At 52.8% G+C, this 26758-nt stretch overlaps 1 pseudogene; it reads left to right on the top strand.

The window, feature by feature from the left end:
- Window positions 1-4492: 4492 nt before the first annotated feature.
- Window positions 4493-23270, top strand: LOC124514406 (eukaryotic translation elongation factor 1 epsilon-1-like; annotated as a pseudogene).
- The last annotated feature ends 3488 nt before the right edge of the window (window positions 23271-26758 follow it).

Raw genomic sequence — 26758 nt, 5'->3', positions numbered from 1 at the left:
CTCGTCCTGCTCTTGGTGACAGCTCTCTTCCTGCTTTGCAGAAGCTCGTTCGTGGCCAGGGGGGCTGATTTCGGACAGTGGTAATGTGGTGCAGGGGTGGGGGCGCCCAGAGGACCTGTGAACCGGGACCTAAGTTCTGGGAAGGAGCCAGCCCCGCCAACACCTGGGGGAAGAACGTTCCAGGCAGGGCGAGAGGATAAGCTAGATGCCGAGGATATAATGGTCAATGGAGTCCTGCCCAGCCTCTGCCCTTGCAGACCTTCTAGTCCAGCGGGGAAAAGACACGCGAATCAAATACTCCTCGGGCAATGTAAGGGCGTAACTAAGACCGGTGTTGAGAGCAGGGGAAGCTGGTAGGTGGGGGGGGTTATCACGTGGGTGTTTAGTGTGGTCAAGAGGAGGTGAGGCCTGGAGGGAGGCGAGTTCAGCACGTGAAGAGGAGAGGGAAAAGGATTCCAGATTGCCGGGACGGCATGTGCAAAGGTCCCGTGGTAGGCGGGCCAGAGTAAATGAGGCTGGGATAAGGCCCACATGGCTGGGTGAAGGAAGCGAGGAGCTCGTCTCCTGAGAGTGCTGAAGGAGCCTCGAGCAACAGCAGAACTTCCGCTGGGCTTCCGCCCACTCCCGGGGGACCCGCTCTGCCTCCTGCCCATTTACATCACCCTCACTGCCGGCAGCACTTCCTAACTGGACGTGAAGTCTCCACCTTCTGTAACGGTGTCCCTTTCCCTCTGCTCTGACTCGTGGCTCAAGTGGACTCCCGGGGCCACAGACTGATACAACGGGCCCATGAGGTGGCACCGGGGGCCGTCAGGGCACAACAGAGGTGTCGGGTGGCTCTTTCGTGACCCCAGGGAGAAATCTGAGATGTCTGCTTTAAGCCATGCTGGTCTGCAAGAGTGGGGGGAAAACCTCGCAGGAAACGGTATCAGACCCGTGAGAAACGCCCAACCCCTCCTGATTCACCGGGGCCTGACAGAGCTCCTACCCCGCGGTGCGTTTCCCATGGCTCAGCCCGCCCCGGCGTTGAGGGGAGGCACGAAAGGAAGGCCCTTCCCTGGTGGACAAGCCGAGGCCAGGGCAGGGCCGACGTAGGCCGGGCCTCCCTGAGGGTCCCTAAGCCTCACCGGGCCCTCCGGACGAGGGGGCCAAACTCCCATAATAATTAGCAGCTAAGATTTTGCTTGTGTGTTTGTTCTAGACGCTTCTGTACGCTAAGGGCTTTGCACAAGCATCTCCTCTAATCCTGACGCTTCCCCGAGAGGCGTGTACTATCACTGATTCTGTTGTACCGATGAGAAAACGGACACGGTGGGTAGAGAAGCCACATGAACCTGTCTGCAAACACCCCGTTCTGCCTGGCCCTGCCCTCCAGGGGCCTCCCCGATGGGGTCCCACTTTCCGGGAGGACTCTTCAGGGGAGCACGGGAGGATTCATCCATCTCAGGACCTAATTCCCTCGAGTAGCCTTGTTCGGTCCCTCCCCCAACCCTCCTGTGACCCAGAGGACGTCAACCGGGCCTCCACCGAAACTTTCCGCATTTCCGCTTTGCATTAAGTTTATTCGCGGGGGTCCCTGGGACCTTGCTGTGTACCCCAATACGGCATCCAACACAGACTCTTTGTTTGTTAAACAAACGCAGTGATAGGAAAGAAAACTCATGCAGGACACAATGGGGCCATGACATCTGATAGAATGGCCACAGGCTACACGTGGCCGTTTAAACTATTAATTAATTAAAATTGTATTTTTTTTAATTTTTTTAAATGTTTTTATTTCTTTTTGAGAGAGAGGCACGGGGCGCGAGTCGGGGAGGGGCAGAGAGAGAGGGAGACACAGAATCCGAAGCAGGTTCCAGGCTCTGAGCTGTCAGCACAGAGCCCGGGAGATCATGACCCGAGCCGAAGTCGGACGCTTAGCCGATGGAGCCACCCAGGCACCCCAGTTAATTAAAATTAAAAAAAAAAAAAAATTAAAGTCGGACGCTTAGCCAATGGAGCCACCCAGGCACCCCAGTTAATTAAAATTAAAAAAAAAATTAACTTTCCATTTCTCAGTCACCCCAGCACATTTCAAGGTCTCCATCGCTACGTGGGGCTGGCGGCTACCATACAGGACGGATGCAGAACATTCCCATCAGTGCAGGAAGTTCAAGCTGCTGCAAGGTCCAGAGGGAATTTAGTTTACTAACACAAACACTACCTCGAGAAGCTTATGATTGGTGGGGAAACAAATAGAAGAAAATCTCCAGAGAAAACACCATTGGTAGGGAAAAAAAAAAAGGATTTTCGGGCAGGTGGGATTGCTGTATTAGCCGGTGACCGGAGATAGAAACGCAACTCAAAAACTGGTTTAAAAGTACCAAGGAATGTCTCTCTCTCTCTCTCTCTCTCAAAAATAAATAAATGAACATGAAAAAAAAACACACACACACAAAAACAAAGTACAAAGGATGTCTTGGCTTCTGTAAAGAACAGTCCAGAACTGTGACGGGCTTTGGGGATGGCTGGCACCAGAGCACCCAATGATGTTTTCAGGACGCTCCCCTTTCCTCCTCTCTGGGCTTTGCCTTCCTCTCTAGCAGGGTCACTCTCGGACAGGTCGTCCCCACTGTTGGCAAATGACCACGAGACACACGACCTCCCAGGTCTGCAACCCTACACACGAGAGAGAGATCCTCACCCCGGTGGTTCTAGCAGAGTCTGGGGCTGGAGTCTCGTTGGCTCGGTGGGATAGGGTCTTAGGGGTGGGACAGCCCCCGCCGAGTCTCCAGTCCTGAGGGATTCGTGGCCGCGGCGCTCGGGGGACTCTAGCAGTGGGAGGCTTTAGTGTGGCCCAAAGGCTTTCTGCTTTCCTGAGAGAGGTATCCTCTCCTTAGCAGTTGGGGTAAGCAAGGACCCCAGGGGATAAGGGCCCCCAGATATTCACAGAGGGAAACACCCTTGAGTCCAGACACCCAGACGTTCACAGAAGCACCAGAGACAGACTCAAGGATTCAGGGGCGTCTGACCCCGGAGCTCAGACCTAATACTAGACGGCCTAGACTGGGCACTCGCCCTGTCCTTTGCCGCAGGGTTTCCCAAGCTCGGCGCCATTGACATTCAGGAATGCTTTGTGGGGGGGCCTGTCCCCCGTGTATTGCGGGATGTTCAGAAGCATCCCTGGCCTCTACTCAATAGATGCCATTATTGGGGCGCCTGGGTGGCTCAGTTGGTTAAGCGTCTGACTCTTGATTTCAGCTCAGGTCATGATCTCGCGGTTCATGAGTTCAAGCCCCAAGCTCTGTGCTTACAGGGTGGAGCCTACTTGGGATTCTCTCTCTCTCTCTCTCTCTCTCTGTCCCTCCCCTGTCCCAAAATAAATAAATAAAATTTAAAAATATATTTAAAAAAATAGATGCCAGTATCACCCCCACCTCCACTCGTGACGACTCCCACATTTTTCCAGGCATCACGAAATGCCCCCTGGGGAGGCAGAATCTTCCCCAGTTGAGTGAGAACCACAGCTATAGTGTTTTTTCCCCATTGAATCCCCCCCATCCCACCCCCGGCAATCCTTTCAGGTAGACGTTGTTTTTCTCATCAGACATATGGGGAAACTGAGGCATAGAGCGGTCACATAGATTCCCAGGGTCCTGGGTGAGTGAGTGGGAGCAGACTGGCTCTTTGCAGTCTGGGCTTGAAACCAATGGCCTGAGGCTCGCTGGCCACACCCCTGCTGTTTACAATAAAAAACTCCTAAAGCCAGATGTTCCCAGGGCAGAAAAGACTTCCTCCGTATTAAGTACGACTTTATTGGAAGCCGGATCCACTCCCTCGCCTGGCAGAAAATTGCTCTGTAAATTACAGGTTTAAAGGGTAAACGGGGCCCTGTGAGCTCCTGACTTAAAACAAGGTAATAATTTAGGGCCTAGAACGGTCTGGTTGAGCGAGTTCCCATAATAGTTAATCTCACACCACACCCCCATCATTCTCATTTTATTAAAACACAAACAAACAAACAAAAATGGGATAGAAGCAGGAGATTTTGGACAGTTGCCCAAGACCTCACAGCAAGTTAGTGACGGAGCCTGACAGCAGCCGAGCTGTCCTCTTCCAACCTCACCGGGAGTCAGAGACCTGGCCTCGGGCTCACTGTCCCCCAGGCTCGGCCACAGACACAGGCTGTGTGTTCTGAGGCCAATTCCTTTCCCTCTCTGGGCCTCCCTCTCTCTGCTGAGCACACTTTTCCCTCCTCTGCCAGCCTTGGGGGACTGCTCCACCTTCACGACTGGGGGTGTGGCTGTGATCCTGGTGCCCCTCTGGCCCCCCCCCCGACGGCCTCCCCCCCACCTCCAACCCCACCCCCACCCCCACTCCCACCCCCACCGCTGCCTTCAGGGAGGTCACATGACCCTGGCTGGACCAAGCCCAGCTCTGCAGCCCGGTGGAGGTGCCGGAGCCCCAGGAACAGGCCCTGAGACCTGAGACGAGAAAATCAGAACCTACCCGGATGGCCCAAAATGGGGACTGGAAGGTTAGTGCTCACTTTTCTCTCGGATCTTGAGCTGGAAGATGTGCCCCGGGGTTGCAGCCTGCCATGTCCCTCCCACAAGAGGATGCCCGAGAGGAAGGGACAAACCCAGAGCCAGAATACAAGACCGTTGAGGGCAGCAGGAAGACCATATATTGCCCGGATCACCCTGTCCCTGCCCGAACCACCCCTGCCTCTTGAGTTTTGGTTGAGTGACGGCCTAACGCTTCCCCCCCCCCCCCCCCCCCGCACCATTGCTTCCCTTTATTAGTTTGCTAGGTCTGTTGTAACCAGGTGGCTTGAAAACGAAATTTAGGGGCGCCTGGGTGGCTCAGTTGGGCAAGCGTCTGACTTGGGCTCAGGTCACGGTCTCACAATTCGTGAGTTCAAGCCCCGCGTCGGGCTCTGTGCTGACAGCTCGGAGCCTAGAGCCTGCTTCGGATTCTGTGTCTCCCTCTCCCTCTGCCCCTTCCCCGCTTGCGTGCTCTCTCTCTCTCTCTCAAAAATAAATAAACATTAAAAAAAATTTTTTTCTCACAGTTCTGGAGGCTGGAGATCCAAGATCAAGGTGTCAGACCCCCTTTCTTGGCGTGTCGATGGCTGTGTTCTTCCCCTGTGCTCACGTGGTCGTCCCCCTGTGCCTGTCTCTGTCCCAGGACCCTCTTCCTATGAAGACACCGGTCATATTGGATCAGCGCCCACCCTACCGGCTTCATTTTAACTTAATCACCTCCGTAAAGACCCTATTTCCAAGAACAGTGCATTCTGAGGTGCTGAGGGTTGGGGCTACAACACATGAATTGGCAGTGTGGACCCACCAGCCCGTAACACCCTCCCCACCACGCACCCACGGGCTTACGTCGACATGAACTGGGTTTCAGTCCCTCGACCCTTCAGAGAGCCTAGTTAAGCGACCGCCTGTCCACCGGGCTTGACCCCAAAGTGCCTCCGTCCCATCCCCTAACTCCTACCTGCCGTGTGCATGCACGTACCCACGCACACGTGGGTGCACACACAGCCTCCCGCTGCCTGCCAAGCACTGTCTGCAGCACGTAGAACAACAGGGAAGAATGAAACAATTTTAAATTCTTTTTCTTTTTTTTTTTTATTTTTTCTTTTTTTATTTTTAAAAAAAAATTTTTTTTCAACGTTTATTTATTTTTGGGACAGAGAGAGACAGAGCATGAACAGGGGAGGGGCAGAGAGAGAGGGAGACACAGAATCGGAAACAGGCTCCAGGCTCTGAGCCGTCAGCCCAGAGCCCGACGCGGGGCTCGAACTCCCGGACCGCGAGATCGTGACCTGGCTGAAGTCGGACGCTTAACCGACTGCGCCACCCAGGCGCCCCTTTTTCTTTTTTAACGAACCGACTCTTCCCAGCTAGAGATGCCCTCCCTGGAGCCTGTGACGATGCATTTGTGGGGATGACGCTGCCCTGTGTCTCCTGGCCACCACACCACCGACTGGACGCCCCAAGGGATGGCCCCCCCCTCGCTTCTGGTTTCCTGCTGGGGTTTCAGGGCCCCTCTGTCCCGGCCGGGCAGGGCCCCCCCGGCTGCAGCTCGCGGCAGAGGTCAGTCCAGAGCCGAAAGGTTGGAGCTGGCATCACCCCGACAACAGTGAGCCTAGGACACCAGGGCAGGGCTCTGCCGGGAGCCCCACGGACACAGACGGGCACGTAGCACCATCCGAGGGAGAGCCGGGGACCAGTCTCCGGCCCCAAGTAGCGGACAGAAGGAAACATGTAACGTGGAAGCCGGTGTGAGGGCCAAAATCCAAACAAGGCAAGGGGAGAAGACGACCACAGACGCGTGCCAGGTGGGCAAGGCTCCTAAAGGCGGATTCGTTTGCCACCCGTGGTCGTGGTTTCGTGGCCACTGCAGCCCGCGAACTCCAGCGTCAGAGTCATCGGCGGCCTCGGACTGGCTTGCTAAGGACGCCAGAGGCACCCGGAGCGTGGAGGCCGTGGGGTGGGGTCTGGTGAGGACCCATCATCCTGGCTGGCGGGAGGGGCGAGGGAGCTCCCGGGGGTCTCCCTTCTAAGGGCACTCGTGGCATCCGTGGCGGCTGCACCCGCACGACCTCGCCACCTCCCGAAGGGCCCCCTCCGAACACCATCACGCCGGGGGTGACGGTCCAACATGAGGATGTGGGAGGGGAAGAAACGTTCAGTCCGTAACACTTCATGTATACGTAAGGTAAAACCCTGGATCGCGAGTAACTCGTTCAGTGAGGGTGCCGCGAGACCAGCAAAGGTTTCTAATACATTTTCGCTTGATAGACGAGCGATGTCTTGCAACACGAGTGGAACGTGATGCCGCACGTCACGTGATCACAACTCAGCAGATGGTTCCTGAAATTCGCTTTGATACACAAGCGCTTTGGATGACGAGCACGTTTCCAGAACGAATTCTGCGTGCAAACCAAAGTTCTACTGTTGTTTTTTTAATTTTTAAATGTTTTCTATTTTTGAGACAGAGACAGAGCATGAGTCGGGGAGGGGCAGAGAGAGAGGGAGACGCGGAATCCGAAGCAGCACCAGGCTCCGAGCTGTCGGCACAGAGCCCGACGCGGGGCTCGAACCGACGAACTGTGAGATCATGACCTGAGCCCAAGTTAACCGACTGAGCCCCCCAGGCGCCCCCTTACTGTAACTCAAATTTGGCTCAGGCCTGATGGACGCTGCCACCCGCTTCTGTGAAACCACAGGCCCAAGACGCCGGCCTGATGTTTTCTACGACATAAACATACGCACAAACATACATGTGTACGGATGTGTCCCGAGCGTGTGTGCGTGTGTGTGCCAAGTACATGAATAAGTATGGAGGCAACTATTGCAGCAGATGCGTGTCTGTGTTTCCCCCACGATCAGACCACGCTCCGCGAGGGGCAGAGGCACCGCACCGGAAACCGCTTGCTTTGGGGAACAGAGATCTCGCTCGGCGTCCGCCTGAAGGGCTTCCAGTGAAGCCACCAGCCCGCGAGTCAGTCCATTCCCTTCCCAGCTCCAGGGGTTTGCAGGTGTTTGCTCACGCACGATGCCCCCTGATCCCCGTTCCCTCTTGCACACTAGACCCTCGACTGGTATTTTTAAGCACCACACACCCTTTGTTCCCCAGACACCTCTGTGCCTGCCCCGGTTATAGACCCTCAAGCACCCTCCCAGCCCCTCAGTTCTTCCAGCCCCCCTACGTCCGGACATTCCCTCTATAAACATGTTCCTGAAATCAGACACAGTGTTGCCAACAGACTTGAGCAGTGTGACTCATTCCTAAGGGCAGGCCCTGTGCCGAGTGCTTCGTACGTGATCTCTTCGAGTCCTTCAAACAACCCTGACAGACAGGTACCCTTATCTCCACTCTACAGAAGCAGGAAGAAGTGTAGACATTGGCCCATGGTTTACACAATTGGGAGTAGCAAAAGTAGGACTTGAACCCAGATAGTAACCATTACTCATATCCTCCCCTAACCTGGGGGTTATGCTTCTAGTAATATGACCAAATGTAGCATCAGCTTCTTAAAAAAAATCCACATCTCACAGTTGTCTCATTTAACTTGTGGCCACTGTGTCAGTGGCGTTGACTTCAAGCTGCCCATAGGAGTTACTAGAGAAGCCTGGTTAAGAATTTGGATTCCAGGGCCACCTGGGTGGCTCAGTCGGTTGAGCAACCAACTCTTGGTTTTGGCTCAGGTCATGACCTCACAGATCATGAGTTCGAGCCCCACATCAGGCTCTGCACTGACAGCAGGGAACCTGCTTGAGATGCTCTCTCTCTTTCCCTCTCTCTCTGCCCCTCCCCTACTCATACTCTTCCTTTCTCTCAAAATAAATAAAACTTAAAAAAATAATACTTTATTAACAATTTGGATTCCAGAGGGACCTGGGAGGCTCAGTCAGTTAAGCGTCTGACTCTTGATTCCGGCTCAGGTCATACTCTGACAGTTCGTGAGTTTGAGCCCCCAGTCTGGCTCCGAGCTGACAGCGAGAAGCCTGCTTGGGGTTCTCTCTCTCTCTCTCTGCCTCTACCCCTGCTCATGTGCGCGTTCTCTGTCTCTCTCTCTCTCAAAATAAATCAATAAACTTAAAAAAAGAAAAGAATTTGGGTTCCCTGCGGAAGACGGCGGTGGCCCTGGCTGAAGTTGCTGGAGAAGCCCCCGGGACTGAGTGAAGGCAACAAACACAGAGCTCAGGGCGAGCGCCAGATTCCAGTTCTTCGAACGAGCAATGGTCCAAGTCTGACGGACTGACTGCCAAAGCGGCTCATCTTGTCGGGCCGGCCTGCAAAGAGTGTCTGCTGGCGAGCCCCGCAGAGGGAAAAGCAATAGTTCAGCCGGGTTTGGAGTGCAGGGTAACTCGAGCAGACGGACGCTCCAGGAAGGACGATGTCCACACTCCGTCGAAGGGCCGTAATTCAGATCTTGAAGACACAGTCCACTTGCAGGATATAACTTTACCTTCGCAGACATCCTATTATCCTCCGGACTTCATCGCTTTGTAGTTGACCTGACGGTTCAAGAAAAGGAGAAATGTCTTCATGTGTCTCACTGGTCTTGTCACAGTCGGCATTACCCAGGGATCGGGGATCAGGCAACAGGCCACATCTGTCCATTCTGTCTTCATTAAGAACAGACTATGTACCGGGGCGCCTGGGTGGCTCAGTCAGTGAAGCGTCCGACTGCGGCTCAGGTCATGATCTCACGGTCCGTGGGTTTGAGCCCCGTGTCGTGATCTGTGCTGACAGCTCAGAGACTGGAACCTGCTTCAGATTCCACGTCTCCCTCTCCCTCTGCCGCCCCCCCATTCGCATGTGCGTGCTCGCTCGCTCTCCGTCTCTCAAAAAATTAAAAAATAAATTAAAAAATTAAAAAAAAACCAGACTAATTCCCACTAGAAGCTATGATGACATACAGAAGTGTGGTCACAGATATTTCCAAAGGAAAGTACATTCTGGACCAGAGGACTCACATAAATGGATAAGCAGTCATTCTTTGGTTGCGGAAGTTGATAGAATAAACTTATGTCTGAATCTTTTCTTTGTTCTTTCGTTGAAATTCTGCAGCTTTTATGTAAAACCTCCAACTGTCAAAACTGGAGCTGAGATCAAGTTATAAACTACCTTGTTTGTATAGATGAAATTTATTTTCGTAAAATGTGCAAATCAGCGGCTTAATCTTCAGGGAAAAAAAAATAGTCCTTTCAGTGGCTGACCTGTTTGGCAATTTACTGACCTCTCTCTCATATTTTAAAATTCATTTTCTCCTTGTGGATATTTACAGCTATTTGTTTATTAAAAACTATAATACATTGTGTCGAGGATACAGAAAGGGAAGACAGATGGGTTCGTTTTCAAATATTTATGTAAGCCAGTAAATGTGGTTAAGAAGAAAGGAAGGAAGGAAGGAAGGAAGGAAGGAAGGAAGGGAATTTGGATTCCCAAATCCTATCCCAAACCTAGTTTAGAGGTAAGTCCTGGGGATCCGCATTCTAAAGCTAAACTGCAGATTTTCAGGCCTCAGACTTTCTGATGCAGGAGGTGTGGGGTAGGGCTTGAACACTCCCCTGTTTAAAAAACCTCCTTGGGGGGCGCCTGGGTGGCGCAGTCGGTTAAGCGTCCGACTTCAGCCAGGTCACGATCTCGCGGTCCGTGAGTTCGAGCCCCACGTCGGGCTCTGGGCTGATGGCTCAGAGCCTGGAGCCTGTTTCCGATTCTGTGTCTCCCTCTCTCTCTGCCCCTCCCCCGTTCATGCTCTGTCTCTCTCTGTCCCAAAAATAAATAAACGTTGAAAAAAAAAAAACCTCCTTGGGAACAGCCAGGGCTTGGTAGGGAGGAGTCTGGAGCCTTTGCAGCTCCCAGTTCCACCACCCACCACTAGATGGCGACACTCTACGTCCCCCGCCAGCCCGGCCCAGCTCAGCCCAGACCACCAGGCCCACGCGGGGGCGGGGGTTGTGGGCAGGTGCCGTTGTTATCCCCGCCCCCTCCCTGCGCCCAAAGAGGGCGGCTCTTGATGGGAAAGGTCTTTTGTTTTTGTTTCCCCTCACAGAAGACCAGAAACACATCTTCAGCGGGACAGGCAAGATTTGGAAGCGGGGCTCAGGGCAAATCAGAATAGCTGTTGCCCCCCACCCCCACCCCCACCCCCGAGGATTCCCTCCCAGGCAGGACACCCGGATCCTGAGCGGGCACAGTGCTGGAGGGGGGCTGAGGAACCGGGCCGATGACAGCCGAGGCTTGGGCAGTTCCCAGGTGGGTGGCCCTAGGAGCAAGGACATGCTGGGAACTAGCAGGGTAGGGTACTTTTTCTCCAGCCATTGTTCCCAGGCAGAGAAGGCTATAAAACAGTCCCATGGGACCATGTGGGCAGCCTGAGGGAGGCAGATACACCCTTGCGGCACCTGAAGAATGGCCATAAACTTCACCTTGTCCAGCCACCTGCCTTCTCCTGCTCCTGGACAATAAATGAGGCTTCCTCCTGGCCCCTGGGCATGCCAAAGGGGCCTCTCCCTCTGTGCCAGGGCACCACAGGGGCCATCAGGCAGCCTGCGTGTGGGAAGGGGGGGACCCTCGGGGCAAAGGAAGGCAAATGCATGGAAGGACTCCACGGGGGTCACATGGGTGGGCCCCCGGGCACTCCCACACCCTCATCCCCGGAGCCTGTGACCGTGTTAGGTTACACGGCAAAGGGGCACGCAGATTGCAGATTGCTGATGGAATCGGGCTGCTGATCAGGTGACTTTAAACTGGGAAGATGATGCTATTCCAGGATTATCTGCGAGGGGCCTAGAAGGGGGCGAGGGGGACGGAAGAGGAGGGCGCAGAGAGAGGTGCCACTCTGGCAGGGTTCGCACCCAGAGGCAGGAGCCCCAGCACGGGGGAGCCTCTAGCTGCTGGAAAAGGCAAGGAAAGGGACTCTCCCCGGGAAGGCTCCAGAGAGGAGCGCAGCTGTGCCCGCACCGGGATCTTCAGCCCAGGGAGGCCCGCGTCAGAGTCTGGCCTGCAAAACCGAAACGGAACGCATCGTGTTGTGCAAGGCACCGCGTTCCTGGTGTTCGTGACAGCAGCAGCCTTGGGAAGCAACGGGGCAAGGTCCATCACCCCCCCACCCCCGTGCCCTGCTCAGCCCCGGGGCTGGGGGGGGGCAGGTGACGGAAGCAACCTCTGTTTTAGGGAAGATCCTAAGTGAGGTGGAATAACGCGCCGTTTCCGGTCGCCGGGTAAGAGGAAGACGACCTGGCGTCCAACTCGATTCTGCCAGCCCCCAAACCCGAGATCCTTCTGCCGCCCCGAAGGCAGAGCCGGGTGCCCCAGGCCGGCGGGCAGCTTCTGAAGCGGCTCCCGTCAGCCCCGCCTCCTGGCGGTCCTGCTCTGCTGAAACCCCCTCCCCTCGAGCGTGATCTGCTTCTTAGAGCCCAGCAGATACGACGGGAGGTCGCTCGTCACGCCAGGTCACAACCTAGAACACAAGAGCCACGATTCGGCCCTGCCAGGAGGTCCTTCTGCACGCGAGGCCCGCTTACATCAGCCCCCCCACCAGCTTCTCGCAGGTGCACAGCCAACTGGGACCCGATTCGGGGTCCAGAGACCGGCCTCCAAGGTCGGCCCCACCCACTTCCTACCTGCATGACCTTGCCTGGACCATACCTCAGTCCCAGTCACCTTGGCCAGAAGAGGGGCATGAGACTAGTTGTACCTTTCTCTCCCCGGGGTCATTGGGGGGCTGGAGGAGACCCAGGCAGGGGAGTTCCCCGAGGGGCAGAGTACCATCTAGGTCGCGTAGGGGTCACGGCTGAGCTGGTCATACACCCATGCGCTAGACCTCAGCAGGTGCTAGCTGGGAGGGGGCAGGTGCTGTGAAGTTCGTGTATTCATTCATCAAATGCTTATCCCGAGTCAGCATCAGGTGTTATCAGGGGAGTCGCCTTGGGCAATAAGGAAGCAAGTGGGACCTGCTCCCTCCCCCTCGAGGGGCTGACATTCTACTCAAGGAAGACCTGTGAGCAAACATTCCTGAAGGGTGAGAGGAGCTCTCACGGGGCACGCGAGGCACAGGAAAGGCCACAAGCAGGGGCGCCCTGGCCTCCTGGGGCTCTCTGGGGGGCTCCATCTGTGTGAGGGGGTGACAGCTGCCCTCCTGAACCCGAGTTTGAGAAAACCATAGGGGAAAGGAGGGGGGTGGTGGTCAGAGGGGAAAGGGCCCTGCGCCATCGGCCAGAGGGCGCGTGTTAGGGTCACCACCGCCTCCCATTTGCCTCCCGGGCATGGAAGCCGCGACCCTCGCTGGTCTCAGCCTCTCATCCGGAAAGGAAAGCCTGTGGGCAACGCGGCCCTTCCAGCCCCGACAGTGGGGGGTTCTAGAAAAGGTGGTGGTGTTCCCATTAGAGCACTCTGCCGGACTGACCCTGAACTTGGTGGTGCAGCTGGACTGCACTCCCCAGGAAGGTGGGGGTGGGTGGGTCATCCCCAGGCCTGCTCCCCAGCCCCCCACTCTGTGCCTTTGTCCAGAGGTGTCTCCTTTTCAGAGACCCACTTTTCTTTTTTTTTAAATGATTCTTATTTGTATCATATTTTTTAAATATGAAATTTATCGTCAAATCGGTTTCCATACAACAGCCAGTGCTCATCCCAGCAGGTGCCCTCCTCAGTGCCCATCAGCCACTTTCCCCTCCCTCCCACCCCCCATCAACCCTCAGTTTGTTCTCAGTTTTTAAGAGTCTCTGACGGTTTGGCTCCCTCCCTCAGAGACCCACTTTTCAAGAAGTGGGGCCCCAGTAATGACTGCCACTCCCCCTGCCACCTGACAGATGTGTTTTATCACACTCCACCCATTTGCTGTACTAACATCATTCTGGCTCGGGAAATAGCATAGCCTCGGAAGACAGAAGATGGGAAAAGAGATAAACGTCCTGTGCCCGAAACATACAAATTAAGAGGGAGATATAAATATTTTTCCAATGATGCAAATTCTATTAACTCTGGAATCGGTTTTCCGTTTTTTCCCATCTATAATCTCAGATAAGTAACAGGAGTGAAAAGTTATTCACGTAGTTCTACAACTATTCATGCGAATTGAACAGGTATTTGTGGGCTAGCTTGGAAAACCACCTTGGCCTTAATAACGTCGTTGCTATAAGAAAACAGATTTTGATTCCCAGTTCACACAACTATCAAAACACCTTTGGAATGTAACCGGCTGGTTAGGTGCGGACTGGCCAGCTCCCATAAAGCTTTCTTGAATATTTCACACATGAGCACTCTGTGTTTGATCGTCACTGGTAATGCCATTGGGGGAGGACATAAGGACAGAATACCTTTTTCTCCCCCAGGCAGCCATCCTGTTAAAGAAGCTCCCAATGGATAGAACTCTACACCTGGAAGGGGAGAAGTGATTCTTAAGTGAATGTAAGGGGCAAGATCAAATTTAAAACCTTCCAGGGAAGAAGGATAACCACGAATTTCATGGGAAAATGAGACTATCAAAAATTTAAACCCGAGTCCTTCTAAGGGGCCTAGGGTAATTTTAAAGATTCAGGGCGCCTGGGGGGCTCAGTCAGTTAAGCGTCTGACTTCAGCTCAGGCCATGATCTCACGGTTCGTGGGTTAGAGCCCCGCATCAGGCTCTGGGCTGACAGCTCAGAGCACAGAGCCTACTTCGGATTCTGCGTCTCCCTCTCTTTCTGCCCCTCTCCCACTCCCGCTCTGTCTCTCTGTCTCTCTCTCTCTCTCAAAAATAAATAAACATAAAAAATATTTAAAAAAAAAGATTCAGAGATTCATTAAAAAGACCTTGGATTAAGTTCCCATTGCCAAATGGTGAAAAGGTCCTGAGAGATTCACCCCCTCAGCCTTCAGAAGGCCTTCAGAAGGCCAGCAGGTGCACCCGGATGAGTCACCTCAAGCCAGAAGCAGCCGTATCTGTTGACCTCAAGGCGCCAAGCCACGATGGAAAGCAGAGCCCTCGTTCAGGGGTCCTCGAGCATAGGAAACACCTGAATGGATGTTTAAAACATATGCTCCAAGGGGCCCCTGGGTGGCTCAGCCAGTTAAGCCTCTGACTTGGGCTCAGGTCATGATCTGTGGTTCACAAGTTCAAGCCCCGCGCCGGGCTCTGGGCTGATAGCCTGGAGCCTGCCTCGAATTCTGTGTCTCCTCTTCTCTCTCTGTCCCTCTCCCACTCATGCTCTGTCTCTCTCTCTCTCTCTCTCTCTCAAAAATAAATGAACATTTTTAAAAAATTAAAAAACAAAACACACAGCTGTCCCACCCTAGACACACTGAGCTAGGTTGTTCTTAATCCTGGAGGTGAGGCATGGTAGAAACACCTGGAGCGTTTTTTTTACACCCTAATGTTAGGGTCCCGCCCGCAGAGATTACTATTCCATTGGTGGAGCTCGTGTGATTCTTCAAAAGGTGTTCCTCACATGCAGCCGAGATTAAACATCCCTGACGTTTTAATCCGACTTCCCATCCAATGTAAGAGTTTCCCAAAACAACTTCCTAGAGGTCTCCAGCCTCGTTCCCAGACGTCCTCCCTCCTCGTTACCGCTGAGAGCACAGCAAACACTATGTAAATGCTGGCTGCCGTTATTATTGGTATTGGTATTACCATTATTACTATCCTCGTTTGTATTTGGTCACGGGGGCAAATTCAGCCCACCTGTCCCCATAACCCAGGTGCCAAGACCCTCAGGTTTGGGTAGAGCATGGGAGCTACGCTAAGCCAATCAGAGTAGTGTTTCATCCCCCTACCTGCCCCCCAGTGATTGGTTCAGCAATGAGCATGTGACCCAGTCAGAGCCCAAAGTGAGCTTATATTGAAATTGTTGGCCAAGAGAATCACCCACTCTCCCCCTTAATCCTGGGAGGGCGTCAGTCTTACCCAGCCAGAGCCACCAAGATGAGAGAGAAGTTGTTTCAGAATAAGGCAGCACAGAAAAGAAGGGAAGCCAAAAGATGGAGAGAGACGTCATCTAGATGACATCATTTCATACTTGAAGCTGTTACAGTCCTGGACTTCACATTCTCTTTTCTCCCTAAGTCAATTGGCATCTTGTTTTGTTTTGGGACTTGCAGACGACAAAGACATGCTAATATATTCACCTGATACCCAAGCTCACCCCGGACCGTACCCATGCTGGGCTCTTGCCCCTGAGCCCCCTACCAGCGACGAGGGCATTGCCACCTGATGACGAGTTTCCCAGGTGCCAGCCAGGCTGTGCTTATTCTCCATCGCCGTGAACTGCTCACGTGTCAGGACACCCTCTAGGTCATCTTGGATTAGGATGACCAGCCGTCCCAATTTGCCCAGCACTGAGGAGGCTCCCGGAATACGGGACTTCCCGGAATATGCTGAAACCAAAGAAGTCTCAGCAAACCAGTGCAGGTTGGTCACCCTCTTTTGGATTGTGTACTAACTGGAACTGGAAACCTCTAGAACTTCGGGACACTGAGCTCTGCCAGCAGCCAACACGGCTGGGGCTGCCCCCCATTCCGCTGGAGGCACGGGGAGGGACACGGGACCAGACCTCCCATCCTTCCTGCCTGCTGTGCCCAGCCGGTGCCCGCCGAAGCCTTGGGTGGCTGCCTCCGGGAAAGAAAGCAGAGAGTAGGGACAGCGAGTGAATGCATCCTCCCCACATCCCCGCAAGGTAACCTAGTTTTCGGTTGGAAAATTTAAGGTGCGAAAGTAACAAGATCACGTGTATAGGATTCTAGCACAGTCCCTGATGAACCCTAGGTGAAGAGGGTAGCTGGTACTCTGCTCACAGCAATGGCTGATTATAATTTTATAGTGCTTCCTCTATGCTGGGACTTACTTTTTTATTTTTATTTTTATTTATTTATTTTGAGAGAGAGAGTGAGTGTAAGTGGGAGAGGGTCAGAGAGAGAAAGAGAGAGGGAGAGAGAGAATCCCAAGCAAGCTCTATGCTTAGTGCAGAGCCCAACGTGGGACTCCATTCCACAGCCACGAGATCATGACCTGAGCTAAAATCAAGATTCAGATGCTTAACCGACTGAGCCACCCAGGTGCCCCTATGCGAGGCCTTATTGTCAGCATTTCAGTGATACCCACCTATTTGTCCTGATAACCTCGGGAGGTAGGTAACATTATCCCACTTTTTCGGGAGAGAAACCCCCCAAATCTGCCTCATGAGGTCGAATTATGAGCCATTGTTCGGGAATTGGCCTCCCCTTCAGGCCTGACTACTGTCTATTCATTCAACAAGCATTTAATTGAGCACCTACTAGGTGCCAGGCACTGTGTTAGGCACTGGGAATATTGCACTGGACCAGACAGTCCCCACTGCCCTGGAGTTTACATTTTAGTGGAAAGGACACCAGTAAAGAAGGAAATGAGTAGCAGAAACCAGCCCTGCCTGGGTTTTGCAAGAGGGAATTTACTGGAAGGAGCTCCCAGGGCATCGCTGAATGGATGGGTCTGCTCAACTTCAGATCCAGAAGGGGAACATCTGATTGGGTCACGTGCCCACCGCCGCGGCTGTGGGAGGGCAGAGCCCCCAAGTACCTTCCTTTCTACCGGACTGTGCACAGAGGAGATGAGTAATCCCCCCAAAAGGACATGAGATGGGGGGGGGGGAGAGATGTCAGGCCTCCAGAAAAGCAACAAGCATCGGCGACCCTAGCCCTCGAGTAGTTAAAGTCACGACACTCCACCTGCAACCGGTCTCTCCTCTGAGCTGAAACCCTCATTCCCCACCCCTACTTGGGACTCAGTTTCATCAACCTAATCCTAGAACTGTAGGACTTTTTTTTTTTTTTCAACGTTTATTTATTTTTGGGACAGAGAGAGACAGAGCATGAACGGGGGAGGGGCAGAGAGAGAGGGAGACACAGAATCGGAAACAGGCTCCAGGCTCTGAGCCATCAGCCCAGAGCCCGACGCGGGGCTCGAACTCACGGACCGCGAGATCGTGACCTGGCTGAAGTCGGACGCTCAACCGACTGCGCCACCCAGGTGCCCCATACAACTGTAGGACTTTAGAGCTGAAAGCTGAAGGAACCCAGCCATGCAGGTGACCAAAGCCCTGCCATGCACGTGTGGGAGAAGCGGGCTGTATAGCTCAGGTCCCAACCAGGGAACCAGAATCAGTAGAAGGCATGTATTTGGAAATTTATCGCAAGGAGTTTGAGGGGCTGTCGAGGCAAGCCGAACTCCGTCGGGGGCGGGCCATCGGGAAGGGCGGGCTAACACTCTCTCGCAGCAGGGGCTGGGGGGCGGGGGGGTGGAGGGCGAGGGTTAACCACAGGTTCCCTGGGTAGGGTTTATCTTTCATCAGGGAAACCTCAGCTATGCTTCGAGGGCCTTTCAACTGATTAGATTCGGCCCGCCCAGATGAGCTAGCTACCCTACTTTACTGAAAGTCCATCACGTTGGACTTTGATCACATCGCAGCATCACCTAGATGCACACTCGATGTGTAACTGACGGGCAGAGCCTGGCCGAGCGGACACACACGAGTGCCCATCACACAGAGGTGACCTCACTAAGCCTCCGAGAAGATGTGGCACGTTTAGGGTCTCGAGAGAAAATGAAGGAAAATGTAACGCCCGGTTCAATTTGAATTTCAGACAAACAATGAATCGTTTTTGAGTAGGCACGTGCAAAGGAGGAAGACAGAAAATGTTCTTTGAAAGCCCTCCTACCTATAAAGACTTGAACTCGGAAGCAACCCCCGGGAAGGAATTGGCATAGAAGGACCCTTGGCCCCTGTTGCTCACTAGCCAGCCATCCATTTGGAGAATATTTATTGAGCACCTATTGTGTGCTAAGCAAAAGGGCTGTAGCGAACAGCCCCATAGTGAGTGTTTGCCAGGTTCTAGCTGCTTTTACGCTTATTAATTCATTTAATATGTACAAACCAGTGGGGTCGGTGTAATTCCTATTTATAATGAGGCAACCAAGGCAAAAAGATTAAGAAATTGTCCACAGTCCCAGAGCAGGTAATTGGGAGACTTGGGATCTGAACCCAGGTAATTTGGCTTTAGAGTTCATAATCCTCGATACCTGTGTATTAGGGTTCAATGCAACAGAACCAGCGGGAGATTTCATATGCATCTAAAGGGAGGGAGGGAGGAAGGAAGGAAAGAGAGAAGAAGGGAAGGAGGGAAGGAAGGAAGGAGGAAGGGAGGGAGGAAGGAAGGGGGGAAGGGAGGAAGGAAATAGCCTTTAAAAGCCTCACGTATGATAAATACATATATATAGCATGGAAGGCACATACTGTCACCTCCATGTGTCACCCTCACACTCTTGGTCACACGGCCAGCTCCACTCAGTGTGGGAAGGGATGGCTAAGCTGGGACTACCAGGAGGTGGGGGTCACTCCGGCCATCTCAGAGGCGCTGCCGACTTCCCCGCTAATCTGTCCCTCTAGGTGCTGAGCTTAGTACTTGGGGAATTGAGAGTGAACAGGACCAACCCGTTCCCTGCCTTACAGCACAAGAGGCCAAACACCCAGTAAGTAAACAAAGAAGTAAATCATCACAAATTGCAGTGTTAAAAAGAAAGCAGAGGGGCACGTGGGTGGCTCCGTTGGTTGAGCATCCGACTTCGCTCAGCTCATGATCTCACAGTTCGTGGGTTTGAGCCCCACGTGGGGCTCTTCGCGGACAGTGCAGAACCTGCTCGGGATCCTCTCTCCCTCCCTCTCCCTCTCTGCCCCTCCCCTGCTCTCTCTTCCTCTATCTCAAAATTAATTTAAAAATTAAAAAAAAAAAAAAAATATATATATATATATATATATATATTAGAGAAGGCAGAGAGCAGAGGTGGAAAAGCCTTGGGGCCCAAAGGAGAAAGGTCAGTGGGGCTGGAGCGCCTTCAGGCAGCACAGGTGCTTAGAGCCCCGGTGAGTGGGGGGCGGGGGGGCTTTGTCACAACAGCTCCCAGAGGAAAGAGAAATTGGGGTGCAGATAAAGGACAGGAGAAGAAGCATCAAAGTGACCTCCCCTGCCCCAAACCACACACACACACACACACACACTTACTTGCTTGAAGGGCTCAGGCCCGTGTTGGGGGAGGACACAGTGAGACCTTTTCCCTGGCTGACTTTGGGGAAGGAAACCTGAAGGAGGGATCTGGAAGGATGGAGAAGACCTTCCACCTGAAACTCAGTGCTTTGCTTCTTTGCAAAGTGCACCTGCTCTGCATCCCAGGGGGTCTTGCATTAAGATGGAGATGAACTGGCCAGGAAGTCCGGTGGATGCTGCCTTCGAAACTCCATGCCTCCCTCCGCTGTCCCCGCCTGCCTGCCCAAGCCCCCACCCCCCACATCTGTCCCTGGATTCTTGTCACAGCCTCTTAACTGGTCTCCCTGCTTCTGTCCTCGTCTCCATCTGTTCTCCACATAGCAGCCAACTCCCCTTAGAAATGTTAAGTCAGATCTTGTCACTCCTCTGAGGGAAACTCTGTAGGCTCTGTAGGTCACTGAATAAAAGCCAAAGTCCTCATAGCCACCTATACGGCCCCTCTGCCCTCTGCCCCTCGCCTCTCTGACCTCATGTTCCATACCCCTCCCACTCGTTCGACTCATTCCCACCAAACCATCCTTAATGTTCCCCAGTTACCGCCAGGAGCCTGCCTCAGGGCCTTTGCACTTGCTGTCTCCCTGCCCAGAACACTCTCCCCGTCCCACAGCCCCCCTCACCACTGCACCCGCCACCTCTTTCAGGGCTTCTGAATATCACCTTCCCTGACCACTGTGTTCAAAACTCCCACCCTCCCTGTCCCCCAAGCCTCCAACATTTCCTCCTCTTTCCTGCTTTAATCTATAGCACTGATTGGGGCACCTGGGTGGCTCAGTCGGTTGGGCGTCCGACTTCGGCTCAGGTCATGATCTCACGGTTCGTGGGTTCGAGCCCCGCGTCGGGCTCTGTGCTGACGGCTCAGAGCCTGGAGCCTGCTTCGGATTCTGTGTCTCCCTCCCTCTCTGCCCCTCCCCTGCTTGCATTCTGTCTCTGTCTCTCTCAAAAAGAAATAAACATTAAAAAAAATGTAATTGATAGCACTGCTCTTTCTCCAACTCACCTCACTCTCTGTACTTATTTCTGAGTTTATTGGCCTTCTCCCCTGAGAGATGCAAGTTATAGGAGAGCAGGAATGCTAGTCTGTTTCCTCTCCTGCTGTGTGCCCAGAAACGAAAACCGTAGCTGGCACATGGTAGGCGGTCAAGGTTGAATAGAGTAAATCTAGAATCTGACATCCAATAATCATGGAAGGGTGACCGACCAGAAGACGCTAAACTCTTGGGACAACAGTTCCCGTTTGGCAGATAGGCACTGGGAAAGGCCAATGAATATAATCCCTTTCTCCCAATTTGCAATTTTTTTAAAAGTAGGCTCCACACTCGGCACAGAGCCCAACCTGGGGCTCAAACTCAGGACCCTGAGATCAAGACCCGAGCTGAGACCGGGACTCGGACGCTTAACTGCCTGAGCCACCCAGGCGCCCCTCCCTTCCTCCCTGTTTGCAGAGGAGGCTGCTAGAGGCCAGGAATCTTTGTGTCCCTGGCCCTGTCATGTCACCGGCTGTGAGGCTTTTGGTAAGTCCCTTCTCTGGGCATCAGTTTTCCTATCTGTAAAATGGGAGAAATGGATTCACTCATCTCTGAATTCCTGCGCTACTTTCAAGACTCAACAGGCACCATCAGCAGGAGAATGAGTAGAACTTTCTTCCAGGTTTCAGAAAATCTCTATGTACGTTGCCAGCACAGGGTCAGATGACGTTTTTGAAAGGGGAAATGCTCTTGGCAAGTGGCCAACATATTTTTACATCTTCTGCTGAATGTGGCTGCCGTGGTGCCTCTGTCTCCTTTCCATTTCTCAGACTCTCACGCCTGCAACCCCGAGGCGGCTGTGCAGGGGGAGGGGAGGGGCGGGGAGGGAAACACAGTAGTTCCCCATTTCCTTATCTTGGAGCATTTTCTTTCTCTCTTGTTTTAATTTTTTTTTTTAAGAGAGAAAGAGTGCAAGCAGGGGAGGGGCAGAGAGAGAGAGAGAGAGAGAGAGAGAGAGAGAGAGAGAGAGAGAGAATCCCAAGCAGGCTCCATGCTCAGCTCGGCACAGAGCCTGACACAGAGCTTGATCCCACGACCGTGAGATCATGACCTGAGCAGAAATCAAGAGTCAGATGCTCAACTGACTGAGCCACCCTGGTGCCTGTGTTGGAGCATTTGCTAAAAGAATGTCTAAAAGGGCTGGAACCGGGGCATCTGGGTGGCTTAGTGAGTTGAGCGTCCAACTTCAGCTCAGGACATGATCTCCCGGTTCACGGGTTCGAGCTCTGTGTCGTGTTCTGTGCTGACAGCTCAGAGCCTGGAACCTGCTTCGGATTCTGTGTCTCCCTCTCTCTCTGCCCCTCCCCCACTTACGCTCTGTCTCACTCTCTCTCTCAATAATAAATAAACATTTTTTAAAAATGAAATAAAATAAAAGGGCTGGAACCACTTCTGTATGCCTGACAGAAACAAGGGCTTCTATGCACCAAGAGCGAGGTGCAAAAATGTTCACAGCTACTTTATTCATAATATCCCCAAGCCAGAAAGGAAGCAAATAAAAACATACATAATGGGACATTCATACAGTGGAATATTATACAGCAGGTAAGAAGAATGGAGGCCAGGTATACAAAGACCCGGATAGAATGTTGAAAGAAGTCAGTCACAAAAGGATACACACTGTATAATTCTGTGCATTTGAAGTTCAAAAATGGGGAATAGTAGTTGAAGGTGATAAAGGTTAGAATTGGGATGACTCTGGGGAGTCTTGAACCGGGAAAGGGTTTGGGGCAGCCTTCTTGGGTCCTGGGAATGTTCTAGATTTTGATCTGGGTGGTGACTGTACATGGGTAGAAACCCATCGAGCTGTCCACTTAAAGAGTTTTGCACTTCACTAAATGTCAGTTGTGTTTTGAAGAAAGAAAGAAAAAGAGAAAGGAAGGAGGGAAGGAAGGAAGAAAGGAAGGGAGAAAGAAAGAGAGGAAGAGAGGAAGGAAGAAAGGAAGGAAGGAAGAATGAATAAGTAAAGGGCTGGCGCCAGAGGAGAGTTCCAGCACAGGGGGACCCCCCCCCCCCCATCAACAGGGGATTTCCATGAGATCGGGTGGCAGTTCCCACCGCCTCCGGCAGCCCACAAAGGCATTAACTCAGAACTCAGCACGTCTGGCCACGACTTCCTCCTGAGCAGCCCGGCCCCAGAAGCCGAGAGGACACAGGGCCCAGCGGCTTCTGGCCCAGGCTGCTGGTGCTCCTCCTCTCCCCTCCTACCTACCCTTCCCCCCTCCCGCCCCTTTCCTGAGAGCCAGGCCCTCCCAGTGGGCCCCATGTCTCCGCCCTTTGCTCTCCTCCCCCAACAGTGCTCCACCATCCAGGATGAGCTGGGTGATCCCAGCCTGGCACCTTCCTCCTGGCCTCTCTGGCTCGCTAGTCCCACAGCTGGTACTCCGGTGCCAGCCGAGACGCTGGAGAGTCTAGTTCAACTGGCAGGACTATGTCCTTGACCCTCCGATCACAGGTGTGCTGAGTGACCCCAGCCTCGAGAGCAGCGACATTATCACCCCACCCCTCCCTGACCCAGAACAGTTTCATTCGTGTTGGGAGTTTTTCTCCAATAATAAGATCCTCCTTTTACCGAACTTACGAGCCACGCATTGCTTGCTGCACTTGACAGACATCGACTTGGTCGGGACTATTAATAACCCCGTTGTACAGATGAGGAAGCTGAGGCTCCACAAGACTGAATGACTCACCCGAGGAGCTGTAGCGTGACTACAGAGCCAGGATTTGAACCCAGATAACCCAGCTGCAGAGCCATGTGCCCAAGCATCGACCGAGACTGCCTCATATAGAAAGAACTCTAAACATCAGTGCCCGCATTTCGAATGGTGCCTGGGGTTAGCTAAAAGGCGATACAGGTGAAAGAAAGGGTTAAGTTTCTAGCAGGAAAAGATCTCAATCTCAAACGATGCAATTTTTTGTTCTTTTTTTTAACATTGAGTTCCATGGAACTAAAACCAAAACGAAACAAAACCCTTCCCTCCCTCTGGCCACACAGAGGGCCAGTTAGCCCAAAGGTCTGTCCAAACCTGGTGCGGACGCTCTGCAAGGTGGATGCCTTCAGCTTGCGAGGCGGGCTGCCGACGGACACATTGACGGCGGCCAGCATGCATCTACCCTTTCCTGTAACTGGATTTGCCAACTTTCTGACTCAAGCTCTCGTTTTCTCCTTCCATTTTTATCTCTGTTCTCCAGGGAGTGGATCCGTCCTGACTGTCTTGACTCTCCTGCTGCGGTGAAAGTGGCGCGCGGTGGAGGTCAATAGATTTCCCTGGGCCAATGATCAGCAAGCTGACGGTCACAGCCATCCTGCCAATCAGCCGGGGGCATAGGCGGGCCTTAGGAAAATCTAGGCCAATGGCCTTTCAGTTTCCCCCAGGTAAGGATTCCGACTGGCCTCTACCGCGCACAGATGGTCAGGGACCTGGGAGTGCCGGAAGCAGAGAGGTGGGAGGTGAAGTCAGGCCATACCTTTGGGGGACCTGGGTGGCTGGGTTGATCTACTCTGAGTTCACGTCTCAGCTATGCCCCCTCATTAGCTACTGACTTTGGACAAGCACTTCACCTCAGTCTCACTTCCAGTTTGAGGTTGAAATGAGGTAACACACGTAAATTGCTTAGCACAGCCCCTGGCATGTAGACAGATGATGGAGGGTGACCTCATAAGTTAACGGGTATGTTTTTGATTCCCAGTTTTTGTTACTGTTTCAAGATCCTCTCCGCCCCCCAAAATTCAGGCAGATGTTACCATCTGCCTCCAGGAAGGGAGGACACAGTGTAAAAAAGCGAACCAGACAATCCTGGCTTTTGGATTTTGAAAGCCTGGGAAATAAGGGGAAACAGAAAGGACTGTTGTGTATAGACAATAGAATGGGGGTTGGGGGGGGCAAAGTGGGGAGAAAGACCCGGAAGCTGGACTAGCAAGGATTCCTGCCTCTTAGGGCAAAAATAAAGGTTCCCAGGTCAGGAGGAGGAGGGAGAGTCTGAAAGGAAAGGAGGAAAACTGAGAATGAGGGCCCTGGGCTATGTCCCACGGTGTCCCTATCCGGTGTGGAGCCAGGGAGGGCAGCGAGACCCTGGACTGAGTGGCCATTTGATAAATCTAGGCAAATGGGTCTGAGACAGCTCCCCAGTGTTTTTCTCGCCCCAGCAAGGAGCAGGAGAAAAATGGGCCCCAGGGACCCAAAAGTGACGCAGCAGTAGGAAAAAGTGGGGACTGCCAACTCAAGTGTCTATGGGAGCCAGGCAAATTTTGCAAATGAGTGAATCCAGGCCCCGTGTTGATAGGAAATGGGGGGAAACTGTGGCTAATCCACTGGGGGCACGCCTGTTGCATAGGGGCAGCCGCCACAGAGGAGGGTCCCACGGATCACTGCCCCATTGGGTCGTGTGCCCAGAGTGATCTGCCCCAGGTGTCTAGATTCTGTTTTGTTTTGTTTTGTCTTTACGAGACATGAAAATCTTTATTATTTTTTACAAGACATGAAAATCTTTTTTTTTTTCCTTTCAAATATCTTATGTGAAAACTCCCATTGGCAACTGATCTTTTAAAATACTCTATGGGTCAGGGGGCGCCTGGGTGGCTCAGTAAGTTAAGCGTCCGGCTTCGGCTCAGGTCCTGATCTCGCGGGTCGTGGGTTCGAGCCCCGCGTCGGGCTCTGTGCCGACGGCTCAGAGCCTGGAGCCTGCTTCTGATTCTGTGTCTCCCTCTCTCTCTGACCCTCCCCTGCTCACACTCTGTCTCTCTCTCCCTCTCTCTCAAAAATAAGCATTAAAAAAAAATTTTTTTAATACCATATGGGTCAAATAAAACGTATCTGTGGACTACATGCGAATCGGAGGACACCAGGTAGTGACTCGGCGGTCCTGCCAGCTTCCCTCAGGCTCAGCACGGACCTGCGGGGACCCACAGCCCAGCAGCCAGTCTGGGAACAGGGACGGATGGCATCTGCCCCAGATGTGCCCCTAGGAGGCTTTCACTTGACACAAGGCTGCAGAATTTAGGTGCAACCCCAGCAGACGGGGGAGGGAAACATCTCTGCCACCTGGCAGAATAGGAGCTCCTGAGATAAGTCAGGCTGAGTCATGGAAAAGTAATTCCATTTCCTGCAGGTTCGAGTTTGTGATCTGAGTCTCTCCCCTCTTCTAGTGATCTAGGGAATTTAACTGTTTTTATGCTGCACATGTTTTGGGGAATTCTTTTTTTTTTTTTATTTTAATGTTTCTTTATTTTTGAGAGAGAGAGAGTGAGAGAGAGGGTGAGCAGGGGAGGAACGGAGAAAGGGGGAGACGCAGAGTCTGAAACAGGCTCCAGGCTCTGAGCTGTCAGCACAGAGCCCGATGCAGGGCTCGAACTCATGAACCGTGAGATCATGACCTGAGCCGAAGTAGGACACTTAACCGACTGAGCCTCCCAGGCGCCTCGTTTTGGGGAATTCTTATTTCCATTTTGTCCCTATGTATTTATTCTATTTAGGTTGAAGTCTTTACTTTGAAATAGTAACAGATTCACGGGAAGTTGCAAAAAAAAAAAAAATTACAGGAAGGTTCTATGACCTTCACCCAGTCTTCCCCCGTGGTAGTATCTTGTGTAGCTTTCATACAACAGCGTGGCCAGGATGTTGACGCTGGTACAACCCACAGAGCTTATTCAGATTGTCCTCAGTCATGGAAGTGCTCACAGACTTTTTCAGCTGAACCCTGCAGAAGTCCCGGGAGGGGAGGCAGGGCAGAGACTCAGTCAACCAAGCAACATACTTTTATTGAGCACTTACTATGTACTATTCTAGATACTGGGGATACAGTAGCGAACAAAACAAACTAACATCCCTTTCCTCATTTATCATCCCCAATACACATATGGGAAAACTGAGGCTCCAAGAAGTTAGGTGCCCTGCTTAAGGTCACATAGGTAGGGAGTGAGACTTGACCCCCAAGTCTTCTGACGTCCAGACCACTATTTTTCTGGTTAGATTTTGCCTTCTACCTTCACTGACATCAACCTCAGAGCAAAAAGCACATGCTGGGGGGGGGGGCGTGTATGCAATATTTTAAGCGGTGGTTCTTCGTTGGGGATGACTCTCCCCTCCCTTGGGGACATTTGACGATGTTTGGCGTCATTTTTGGCGGTCAAAACTTGATGGGGGGTCGCTACTGGCATCTAGTAGGTGGAGGTC

This window comes from Lynx rufus, unplaced genomic scaffold (genome assembly GCF_022079265.1).
Source record: "Lynx rufus isolate CCGP_SWC_20201006 ecotype Redwood Valley unplaced genomic scaffold, mLynRuf1.p SCAF_2, whole genome shotgun sequence".
In the NCBI taxonomy this organism is placed as follows: Eukaryota; Metazoa; Chordata; class Mammalia; order Carnivora; family Felidae; genus Lynx; species Lynx rufus.
The sequence above is the reverse complement of the archived record's forward strand: the minus strand, read 5'-3'. Positions and strand labels throughout refer to the sequence as shown.